Source organism: Cinclus cinclus, chromosome 10 (assembly GCF_963662255.1).
Source record: "Cinclus cinclus chromosome 10, bCinCin1.1, whole genome shotgun sequence".
NCBI lineage: Eukaryota > Metazoa > Chordata > Aves > Passeriformes > Cinclidae > Cinclus > Cinclus cinclus.
The window spans coordinates 20,268,942-20,281,739 of NC_085055.1; the positions used below are offsets into that span (position 1 = coordinate 20,268,942).

The 12,798-nt window shown below is 41.3% G+C and overlaps 1 protein-coding gene across 2 annotated transcripts in view; it reads left to right on the plus strand.

Annotated features, from left to right (window-relative positions):
* Positions 1–12,798, plus strand: part of MAP3K13 (mitogen-activated protein kinase kinase kinase 13) — a 69,241-nt gene that overhangs the window by 21,342 nt on the left and 35,101 nt on the right. For both annotated transcript variants that reach the window (XM_062499113.1, XM_062499114.1), the window contains exon 3: positions 5,329–5,474. The gene's annotated coding sequence lies outside the window, so the exon portion shown is untranslated. The remainder of the gene's footprint in view (positions 1–5,328; positions 5,475–12,798) is intronic.

The following is a 12,798-nucleotide window of genomic DNA, read 5'->3' on the forward strand; positions in this document are numbered from 1 at the left end:
TCAGCCTCCTACACTATGACAATTTTTCTCTTTGCATTTTGACATAGCTTCTCTAAAAAAATACAGTGAAATCAAATTATCCTCCACTGGCCTCTCTCCCCATCTTTCCTTTGTGTACCCAGTTTGCTTTTTCCCCTTGACCATGACATATGGGAAGCAGCTGTTGGTAGAATCAATGCTTTTATATTCCCTGTGAGTTGAGGTTTCTCCCCAGTCTGATGGGCACAGATGTGCCCTCAGTTACTGGTACCTGTTTCAGTTCCCTGGTCTGTTCTAAGGTGGTGTGATTGGGTAGGAGCTCCTCACTCATGGAGGCAGGGAATAACCCAGTGCTGCAGCACATTGCCTGTTGATGCTCCAAGCTGTGCTGGCTGACTTGGTCTCCATGGAGAGCAGTAGGATACTTTCCAAGGCCTGGTTCTCATCTGCCTGTGCTTTGTAGCCTGGAGTGAAACCTGGGCAATAGCTCTGTTCCTTGGGCATGCTAGAGTGGAGATAACTTTTGCAAAAAACAGTGATGTTCCTGAGCCTTGCCAGAGACTTTCACAGGACCTAGTGCTCAATTTCCCCTGCCAGAGCATGGTCTACTTCTTTGATTTAAGTTTTCTAGCTTAAAGCAGTGCTGTATGGATGCTGAAAGCCCACGCTCCTAAAATAGATTGAGTAGAACGAGCACTTTAGTGCTGACTCCTCTTCAGGAAAGGAGAGGGAAGGTAACAACGAGCAGATGGAGGTATTAGTCATGTCACCTGATATATCTGAGTGGCTCAGACCCCATGGGCACAAAGGTGCGGGGTGAATCTAGAGGGAAGGAATCCTCCCAACAAACCAGGCTAGCTGTTGAGGATGCATAGGATACAGGCAGAGGGACCTGAGAAAATGAGGGGACTTGCAGCCAGGTGCTAGCCCGAGATCTATGTTCACAGAGAGCCATGGCCAGAGCCCAGACCTACATTTACCTGCCCAGTTTTGTAAGCCATTCCCTCATGTATTTAACAAGCCCTCAGAGCATCTTTCCTTGGGGCTCCCATGCTTGGCTCCCTCTGCAAAAGGGATAGAACAAAGGTCCCGGTGCCTCAGAAATAACTGAATTCTTCCAATTTCAGGATCAGCTAGAGTGATGTCATCCTAGCTTCTGTTCTAATAAATGCAGCACAGAAGCTGCTTGACCTTTTCCTGTAGTATCTAAGTTGCCAGTGTGCACCTTGCAGTGGAAATGGGGTGGCCTGGCATTCCTTCCCTTCTCCAGGTCCTTGGTATCCATGTGTTGGCCCTGGCCCAGCTGGCAGTAGACTCAGAGGAGCGCCTGGAGATGCTCCCTCCTGCTGATGTGCTGGGAATGCAGTGTGGAAATGAAATGTAGAACCTGTACAGTCTCTTATACAGCAGTGACTTCCAGCCAACTTGACACCATGGAGCAAGTAGGGCATGGAAGTGCCTGTGAAGGCAGTGTGGAAGTGCTGCACTTCCAGTTGCTTGCTCTGGCTGCACTGTTTACATAATCATTTCCTTCAAACCCAGCCTGGCCAAAAGGCAGCTGTGGGCACAGTAGAGGGAAGGGAGATCCAAATTTGGGCTCTTTTGACTCCCCCATGCAGAGATGGGGTCATCAGGAATCACAGCATTAATGTGCTCTCCCTGAGGAACGGATGTATCTTTTTCTATTTTTTTACTCCATTTGTTTTGGATTTTTATTGTTCTAAATTTTTAACAGCAGAGGCTGAATGTGTGGTGTTCTCCTTTCCCCCCCTCTTTTGTTTCAACTTTTTGGCAATAATTCCTAAAAAGCTGCTCTGCTGAAGTTGCTCCCATCATTTTTCACACTTGTGCTCAGCCCTCTGAGGAAGCCAAGCACCCTGTGTGCCTCTGAATTACAAATCCCATTTTGGTGGTACCTTGCATCCTTGAGCTTCAGCTTCTGCCAAGCACCTAATGAAAGTAGGAAGCGAGTAAAACACTTCTGATACATAAGGGGTTAAACTAAGTTCTGTTTATTAGTGTTGATGCTTTAAATTGTGCCAGAGCATTTGGAAATGGGACAGTGGACAGGGCAGCAGGCAGTAAACACCGTTAAATGACAATACTGTTCAATATTTGCTGTTAATTGAGAGAGGCAGCAGCTGCTGGTATGCAGCTTCAGCCAGGATGAATTAGTAATGAGTCTGTAACTGGTCTTTTTTTTTCTGGTTTAAGGTTGCATCAGCCCTTTACAGTTCAGTAGCATGGTTAGGATAGAAATAAAAATCATAGTATGCTCTAAATCAAAGATTTTATTTTGTTTTTGTTTTCCAGTGAGTTGTCATGGAGCTTGGTGTCAGTGATGAATTTGTCAGCAGCCATAAAACTGTCTTGTATTTCAGGTCCAAACTGAAAGATTTTGGTTAGCTTTTCCATCCCATGTGGCAGCCAGTGGGAATGCAGTGGGCAAAGCAAGCTCCTCCTTTGAAAGAAAGCACTTCTGTTGGGTTCTCAGATGTTGTCAGTTCAAACAGGAGTTTTGGTTGAGGTTTTTTTGCTGGCATTGCTGCAGGTCATGGGGTATGAGAGAGTTCTGTCCCTTGCTGCAGGGGCAGGAGGAGAGGGAGCACTAATTCAACATTTCCCTTGTCCTGTCCTTGTACTTTTGTCATGCATGTGTGTTGAGCATAACCTTTGAAAACTTGCTGATAAGCTGTTATCAGCCAACAGTTAAAATAACAAACCTTCCCACCTTGCTGAGTTGGGATAGGGATTCCCAGGGCTTCAGAGCCTGGGTATGGAACAGGAACATCATTAATCCAGAGCACCCAGGCTGGGGGCAAAGTTTTCTCTCTGAAGGAACCAGCTGCTGCTTTCATGCTGTTTACATAACCTGTCCTGTAAGTATTTATTTTTCACAAAACACTTTATTTTGAGCCGTAGATGTTGTGAAAGGTCAAAACTCTGTTCTAGTGGTTTTTAGCAGATCTGAAGTGAGGTACAGGAAATGAAATTCCAGCTCAGTTGAAAACAATGCCAACAGTCCTATTGATTTCAGCACAGCTCGGCTTTCACCACAAGTAGAAGAATTTTGAAGCAAATAATGGTTTTTTTGTTCAGCTCTTTAAACAAAAATCCATCTGCAGGGGTTTGCACTTGAATCCAAATACTTGGAATTCTGCTGGTATTTTAGTAGGATGAGAAATACTAGATCGAAGGAATTCTTTGGGTCCATGATGATTATGTTAAAGAAGAAAAATAAAATTCAATCTGAACAGAATTCAATGTGTTTTTAACCCTGTTCCTAGCTGGGGTGATTTTGGTAATGCACACCTTTGGCTCTTGGGTCTGTCCTGTTCACATTGGCAGGTTTTACCCAGTGAGTGCTTTTGTGCATTCTTGAGAGCTTGAAGCTGCCACACACCATCCTGTCTTCTGGACTGGAAGGCATTACAGAGGCATGAGATCTTTCAGGTTGGATGTGGGAAGCAGTGTTAAAAGCCAATTGAAGTCTATAAAAGTTGGTGGTAAATGGAACTGCAGGAAGAGCTGAACTCATCTGGTGCTGAAAGTCCTTCAGCTCCACAAGTCCCTTCCCATTTAGGCACTGACCATTCCCACCTTGGCTGCCAGTTATCAAATAGTGGTTTCAAACCTGTCCTTAAAAGCTGTATTTTTTCCATGTGAAATGCAGTAATTTATTCCAGTGGCATTTGGCCAACTTCGGGCATCTGGTGTCTTGATTTTTTTTTATGAACACCTCTCCAATTTTCTTTGCTGTCTCCTGTACATGTATATGATTTGTGTATACAAGGATTAGGTATTCCAATGCATTTTTTTTTTTATTTTCTGTGGGTTCGATTCTTTCAATCTTACTATTGTTTAATCTGTAGTATCGCTTACAGTGTTTGTTTTCTTAAGAAAGAAAATAAACCTTGTGTTTACATGTACTGTTTCCTGTCTTAAAATAGTTGGAAAAATGATAATTACTGGCTTTTGAGGCTTTTTCCCATTGATTTAGTAGAACCATGTAATTTTCTTGTGAACAAAGGCAATTATTTACATTTTTAATACATAAAGTATGAACTCTAAAGTTTGTTTAATAAAACTGTTAAGATACATCTATGTTTACTCTAGATTTTATTTGGAAATTGTTCTGCAATTAAAACAATTAATGCAGGCCTGGTATAGAGCCACAGAAGCTGCAAATTGGTACTTTCCTGTGCAAGTATATTGTTATATCATCATCCTCCTGTTGCCCAAATAGAGCCTAACTTGGACCTCACAAGCTTTTCCTTGTTGGGAATGTGGAATTACCTGTCCTGTTTTTGTGGCAAACCAGCAAAGAAAGGAGAATTATAAAATGAAATGACAGTGGTGACAAAACTTAGTGTTTTTCTCAAGTATAATTGGCCCTTGCTCCTACTTCAGCAGAAAATTAGGAATGTGCTGAACTTCCCAAACATTGGGGGTGGCCTTGTGAGCAGCTGAATTGTGGTGTGGAATGTGAGACAGGTGGTGCCACATGGATGTTTTTGTTTAAAGTATCTTAATTCTGGCAAGACATTGGTACAGCTATTTCTAACCCTCTTCCTCAGTGTTGTAGTGGCTTGATTGTGTCTGAAGGATATGAGGAAAACCATATGTGTGGGTAGAGAGAAACTCTTTTAAGACCTGGTAGTTTAGTGTTTGCATTACATTCTGTCATTTAAAGGTGTTGATTTATCTTTAATTTTATGAAGAGCTGGTCTAAGCCTTGCAGCCTGTTAAATTTGGGGAAGGGGGGAGAGGGGATGGAGGGGTAGAAAAAAGATGCAGTGAGCTCAGGACTGAGAGTCTCAGTAGTTGTTGGCTCTCTCCTTGCATGTTCCTGGTAGTAACAGAAATAATGACATTTTGAGTTGTATGTACGTAGGAGGACTGTAGTAAGTTACACCTTTCCTAAAATTTGCTTTAAATTAGGAAAACAAATAGCTTGGAGTTTGAGTATAAAATTAAATGTAAAGTGTCATTAATAGAGTATCTTGAAGTAAGTTATTTTACAGGCTAATCCAATCCTGATGTAATTTTGTAATGTGGAAAGCTCTGAGCTCTTTTACTGGAGCTGCTTTGCTTAATTTAGATTAAAATTGTACCATAAAAGGATTATAGAGTTTGTGCCTGTGCTAAGAAAGGATGTACTAAATATGTTGAGGTATTTTTCTACTCCCAGCTCCTTTTTGAAAGTGCATACTTAATTTTGGATGTTCTCTGCTGCCTTCGATGTGCCACGTAACATCACGATGTGCTGAGGGGATGTGTTGGATTGATCTTGGGAGCATTTTTTCAGTGCACTTCAGCAGGATTCTGAGCTTTTTTTGTGCTTTCTAGAGAGAAGAATTCAGTGCTGGACTGTCCTAAACACTACCCATGGTGCAGCTTCCGAGAACAGCTTGATTTCTGTGACTTGAAGAGGAGGCACATGTGCAGTGAGCCAAGAGGACATGGGCTTCCAGTGCATCTGGAACAATGATCAGGTACCAGCTGATATTCAAATAACTAGTCAGAAACTCAGAAAGATATCAAATGATAACTCCTGCAGTTGTCCTTAAATTCTAAATACACTTCCCTTTCTAAGGTAGAGATGAGCTGAGTTCACCTTCTTGTTTTATGTTGTGTCCAAAGCCATTTCCCTGCTGAACCTGCAGAAACCCAATGGGATCCAGCTCCCATGGGAGCAACAGGAAGGCATAAGTGCCAAAGGAGTGGGTGCATAGATGGAGGTGAAGTTAATCTTAGTGTTTACATTTTTCCATTATAACTTGGAGTCTGAAAGCATTTGAACCTATTAATTGAGGTGTATTAATTTTGTGAGGGGGTAGCTTTGACATATGATTTTCCATTGTTATAAGTACTTTTACATGGTATTTCCCTGGTGATTGGGTGGAGAATACAGATTCTCAGAGGGATCCAGGCTGTTGTAGCTGGAATATAGACCCAGCAAAGTTCCAGAAACACAGACATTAATGGGTTTTTTTTGGATATTTTAACTACATCTATTTTATGTATTAAAAAATGAGTTGTAAAATTTTTATCTTAGCAAACCACATGCATCTGTCTGTATGAAGAACTGAAAAGGAGCTAATTCTATAAAAACTCTTTAAGCTTTGGGGAATTAAGTTTAAAAGAATATGCAAAAAATTGTTGCTTGTTTCATTGTAGATGCTGCTTGAAAAGTTATTTATTCTTGTCTATAAAATTGTCTAGAGTTTTCTTCAGTTAGTGGCTGGGTATCTGTGTAAGGCAAGAAAAAGTAGTTGTTTCACTCAAGGAGACTGAAAATGCATTTGTTCTACATGTTTTCTTTACGTTTGTGTGATCTTTGTTGTACAAAGATGTTTCATGCAGAGAACGCTACAGATACATTATTTTAGGATGTGCCTGAGCCACCTCTGAGTGGGTTTGCAGGAAGATGTGAGATGGAGCTACATTTTGGGATTTGTTTCTTAATATAAAAGCTGTCAATTTTTACCCATTCTGTGAGGAGTGGTGGGTGCTGTAGAGGCAGAGCATCCATATATTTAGATTCTGGCTGTCTCTTGTTACGAGCTATAATTAAGGTGAAGTATTTTGCTGAAGAATTGAATTCTCCCTTGATTTGAACCTGGTTCCATCTCAGTGAAAGCAATTAGTTGCTTGAACCACCCTGTCCTTGCTTCATCAGTGACAATTCATCAGTTGCTTCATCGACATTGTTGCTTCTAATTTATCTGATTTTTTTATGGTTAATAGGCAAGGCACTCTATATGGGAGTGCTCTGTATGGTAGTAGTGAGTAGAGGAAGCATGAGGATGGAAGGTCTGACCCTAAGGGAGACTGTGACACTTACAGAGGACTGGAGGCTATAAAACACTCCCATGAAACCCTGGAAGGTCCCGGGGTTAATGCTTCAGCTGATGTGCTTTTGAACATGGCTCTCAGTCAGCCTCTCTTAGCCATGACTTGAATTTACTAATGTGGTGCTGGTTTTCCCTGGATGGGCAAATCCTGTGCAATACAAAGCTGGTGGTTTGGAGTACTAGGACATTTGGTGAAGTTTGATGTACCCCTTGTGTGAAGTCTGTTTAACTTTTTGTTGTTCCTTAAGATCAGTTCTGTGATTTAATTGAAAATATTTGGGTGCTGTGCAGTGATCCCTTTGGGGTGCTTTTTCCATCATACTGCAGTGTCCAATGCTGTGCTCGAAAACAAGGACCAAACCCCACTGCTGACAGTTCAGTGTTCTAAACTGCAATATTCTTGCTAATCAAGGCAGTAACTATTTAAAGTGCTGTCACAACTCATGAACTGAGTAATTCTGCATCGTGATTCCTCACACAGATCAAGAGGACTCTTCTGGGGTCTGCAGTGAGCACTGGGGAAGCAGAACTCTGTTGGGAGGGAGGGGAAAAAAGAGCAGTGAGCTCTGAAGCAAAACCTACTGAAAGCTTCATGAGTGACACGGGTCTGGAAGGAAGATGCTGAGCAGGTTTTGTTTGCCTTGAGAATATTTACATAGAGCTGATCCACTCTTCTTGAAGGAACTTTATCACAGTACTACAGAGAAAACTGTTACTAAATATAGAGCCTTATTCTGTCAGTCTCATGACTTGAGTTCTGCTATCTTAATGGGCTTTCAGCAGTTTTTTGTAGGTTTTTTGGTAGAAAATTTGAATATTACTCCTAGAAGGAGTTGTGTAACAGTAGCAAGGTCAGAAAGCTTTAATTTGGTGTGACCTTGCACTGCAAAAGATCAGAGGAATTTTTCAGCTTGTGCTGTTGCTGCAAAGCTTTCAGAGCTTTGATATTTTCACAGAAGGTCCCTCAGAGGTTCCAAAAGTTCATCTTGGTCTTTTGCATCAAAGCAATATCACTATTGCTAGACAGTTTTTGTGAAATGATTTTTGTTTCCTTCCTAAGAGAGGAAACAACTTAAGTTCCTTAGGCTGGTGCTTCACTGTTTACCGTTTAGAAAAGTTCTTCTCACAGCCTAAGTATTTTTTTTTCCTTGCACTTTGAGTCCATTGCTTTTCCTGCTCACTGTAGATGTGGAGGATGACTTCCCTCTTTCTTTGCAGAAGCCTGCAGAGGTTTCTGTATTTAGTAGAAACATGTCATATCTCATTCTTAGCTTCTCATTTCTCTCTGTGCAGGCTGAGCCACCTGAGTTACCTGCCCCATCCCTCAGAGCTCACCTGATGACCTATCTGCCTTTGCTTGTCATTCTGGGGTGGTTTCTCACATTCCCAGCAGCCTTTCCCAAAAGTGGGCTTTCCCGAAGTCTTCATCAAAGTTGAGAGGATCAGGAATTTGTATTCCTGTCAATGGGAAGAAGTTGCCTTGTTTGTGACAACTGGATTTTTATAATTTGTGCTCAGTCTCTGATCCTCTCCATCCCCAATCCTTATCTACAGTGCAGCTGCTCAGCAGTTGTTTCTATATTTATGCAGGTGATTTTTTTTTCTCTGAACAACACTTGACCTTGGGGAATTGGACTGCATTTTTTAATCACTTCTTCAGTTTCATTAATTCCTCCCTGCAATAGCTTCCCACTTATGTATGTGTTTTTTGTGGCGATAACACGAATTATAGGACATTTCTTTCCACATGGCACTAATACTGAGGCTTCATTGTCAGGTCTCATTGCTTTTTGCAGGTTCCTCACCTGGCAGAGGAAAAGTGACAGTGGCTCAGCTGGCTTTACAAGTGTCCATTGTAACTGTTATTAATAAATACTTATTTTTAAATTTCTTTTCTTCAGTATTTCTCACTGCTGGGAACCCTATTAGAGTTAATTATTGTTATGGAAGGCTTGATTTCAGCCTGTTCTCTGGGAGGACTATTATTTTGTGCCTGTTTCCCTGAACAAATAGATCTAGTTTTTTCTCATGGCCTCTGCTCAGCTGGCCACCACCACTGTCAGTCAGTCTGGGGAGGCTGTTGTTCACTTGCTGCATTAGCTGTCCTTTCAGCAGCTATCAATGTCTCTTATGTAGCACCATTTTCCTTCCTGATGGAATTCCAGAGCTTCTCTTTATGTCTCAGGAGCTGGGCTACCATCCTTCAAAAGATGGTAGTCTGCAAATGTAGTTTTCTGAATGTTTCCAGCCTCATTAGTGCATATTCTTAACATTACAGTGTTTTGTCTCCTCCCAAAACTACACAGACTTGAACCACAAAAGCAGGGCTCACCTGGAAAGAGGAGGGGAAACAACTCAGAAACTCCTCGAAAAAGGAATCCTTATTAACTCTTGCCTAAACACATAATGCTTTTTGTCTTGTTATTTTATTCTAGTGCCTTTAGTGTCTTTATTTTACTTTATTGTTAAAGGTGCACTTTAACAAAGCACTCTCAGAAATGCAACAGGCAGCAGCACGGAGGGTGGCTTTGTGTAAGTAACCTCACTTTTGGGTAACAACAGTTGGTAACACTCTGATTTGGAGATTGTGCAAGAGTGGTACAAGTGTCTGTGAGTTTTCTGGAGTAGATTTTAGGGATACACTTACTAGAAGGGGAGTTTTCCCTTGGAAATTGCAGATCTGTGAGTCTGTGCCTGTTCCCAGCTCCCTGCTTTTGTGTTTAAGCAGACACAGAGATCTCTTGGTGGCTCACTGTTCAGAGAGCAGAGGCAGATCTCAAGTTTCTGATCCAAGAGACTCTGAGCCATGTTCTGGGCACAGCCCTTTTGCCTGTAGAGGAGCAACTTGGGCACCAAAACCTACCCCCAGCTTTGTTTTACCCCCTAATTTGTGTGGGACTCATCTCCCAGGTACAGGCTCTGGGCTGTGGTGACTCAGGAATGGGGTCTGAAATCACCAGGGCTGTCCTGTTGTAAACAGTGTCCCTTTCCAAACAGGGCTCCTGACTGGAATTGCTGCTCACCTTTCTCTGGGCATTGCACATGTCCCATTTTGGGGCTTTTTCTCTTTACCTCCAGTCACGCTTCTCATGTCTCAATGCTGGTCCTGTCAAATTACAATTTTGTCACTTGCCTCTGCAGGGAGGACTTCTCCAAGTCCCAGATCTGGGCACATTCTGGATAAAATCCTATATAAAAAATACATACATTTCATTTCTGGTCTTAGTAAAGTGCCACTGAGACAATTAAATTTAAATTGTGTTGTGTTTGCCCTATTGAGTGGGCAACAGAGATATAAAATCACAAAGAAAATTTAAAAGGATAAAATAAATTGGCCTATAGTACTGTGTTACATGTTCAATTTTTTCAGTTTTTTTACAATATTCCAATCTCCTGTAACTGATATTTCTGGAATGTGTGGGGCATCAAATAGGGTCTAGTCATAAATCTCTGTAAGTACCAAATAGTTTGGAAGGATGTGGAATAGAAACTTTGCTCCTTACAAAAGAGAAAGGTCAGTTGCACCATGTCAGGTCTGGACATAATAACAGCACAAACGAGAATCTGATTCTGTGGTTCTGATTCCTCCCTTCCTTCCTGGACACTCACAAGAGGGATGTGTGTCTAGGGCTGAGAGGAGTGGATTCAACATTTCACAGGTGTTTAGAACTCCAGTGAAATGCCCCTCTCACCCTTATCTATGCAAATATTTACCCAGACGTTTGCCTGTTGGAAAATTATTTGCTGTCTTGCTTCACTTATTTACTCATCCAGGTAGGAAGTTTTCACAGAGCAGCCCCTCTTGTACCTCCAAGTGTGTGCTGAGTGGGTTTATTAACAGCTGTGGTGCTGCATAATTATGAAATTAACCTTTGAGTCACTCCCATCTCTTTTCTAATTTTCTGCTGTTGTCAGTGGAATATGCCACGGGAAGTGTTAAGGATTTGCTTTGGGTTTGTGGTTCCCTGTGTGGCTGTTATGGGCCACTGGGAGAGGCAGGATCCTGGGATAGCTCAGCCTTTGATCCGAGGCAGCAGAACTGTCCTTCCTTGCCAAAAGTTGGCTTAGGATTTTTTTCCCGAGTTGTCAAGGCCTACAAATAACAACGTATGCTATTTTTGAATATTGGCATAATATTGGTATTCTCAATCTTCTGCAGTTTTAGTTGTTCACCAGTTTATTAAAATTGAAGGTCGCAGGATTGGAGAACTTGTAAAATGATTATTTTAGGACTGGGCTCAAATCAATAGGAGGTGCCAACTAGAAATGTTATGCCTAGCAGATGCTGTATATCATTCCTATTAGCTGTTAATTGGCTTGGAAATACTTAATTATCTTGTATTTTTCAAATATGGTGAATAGTTAGTTTTAAAAAATACTTTCAGCTTTCCTTTTGCATCCATTGTCATCAGTTTGGCCTGTTATTTCTCCTACTGGCCTAGTGACTTCGTTGCCCGTAATTCCTTTCAGAAATCCTGCTGCCTTAACTTTTCACTGGCACTCTTGTGGTCCCTTAAGAACTTTGGATATTTTAGTGTGTTATGCCCATGTTGTATATGCCCATGTTGTATATTTTCACATTAAGACTGAGCCAAATTTTATTTGGAATCTGATACTTGAGTTCCCTGGTTTTACTAGAGATTTTGTCTGAGCAAGAAGGAGAAGAATAATTTCTCTTTCTTAATATTGGTCTACTTAGTTACCAATCAAAGGAGCTGTGTAATGTGTACTATGACAATACTTATCTGGTTGCAACACAACGTTATAGTGTAGCATCCATCAGTTTTAGGACAATGTGGGTTGTTTTTTTTTGTTTCACAATGAGTTAAGATATTAGCTTGTGTTAAATTCAGGACCTTTGCATTTAAAAATTTTAACCTGGGCCATTAAGGTGTAAATGAAATCAAGCGTTGAGATACTGAACCAAGCTACCATGGACAAGAAAATCTGAAATTCTATGCAGAAGCTCATTTCTTCTCCTGGAGTCTTCCTGGGTTTTGTTCCCACTTATTTTCTCTGATGAGTATTTTTTTTTCATAAATGTCACTGCAATTAACCCTTAGAAACCGCTGAAAATTATTTTTCTTTTATTTCCATTTTGACTTTCCTTATTCTGTAGCAATAATTCTCCTTTTCTTCTGCTTCTTGCATGTGCTGCTGTGCTCTGCCTTCTAGTGCCTGAATTGATCCCTTTAGGGTAAGAAAGTAAATTAACTTTTTTGTCTGTTTTGAAAATGCCAGGGAAATCTGGAAGCTGTTTCCATCTCTTGGTGGTATAAAGCTGAGTGCTGGGCTCTGGAGGGCAAGGCAGGGAGTCAAGTCATTTGGGATTTGAAATGGGGGCACAAAGTGATCCCTTTGGAGAAGAGATCTCTCTCTATCTCTCCACTCCTGCTTCCCTTTGGGTACAGGAGTGCTCAGGCAGCAGCAGTGGCATTGTCTGGGCAGAAATCTTGTGCTTTGGTGACTTCTAGCTCTTAAAGAAGAGATATTTCTAAGGCAAAACTGAAATTGTGGTTTCTTTGATCTTGAAAGTAGGTAATAAGAGATTTGCATTTCTTTTAATTTTCCCTGGCCAGATTTATAAGTCTCAATTCAGAAAACACATTCCAAAATCCAAGCCCTCCTTCTGCCTCTGCAGAGGCTGGTATCAGTAATGCTGCTCACATGAGATCAAGTAGGCACAGAATCCTTGGTTTTCCTGCCCAGATCTGTGTTGTTACATCGAGTCCTGATTTATTTTGGGATGTCGCCCACCTTCCATAAGGAAAGGTAAGATTGTCTCAGACATTCTTTTGACATGTGCCCCACCAAAGTAAGTTTTGGGACACCCTGTTTTGGCATAATGGCTTCCTACTGGCTAGGAGAAGGTATGGTGAAAATATGGAAATATTACCTCTTAAAATTTTTAAGGCTGCAGATTGTCCAGAAGGCATTTGAAGCCAAATTGATGAATTCTGGT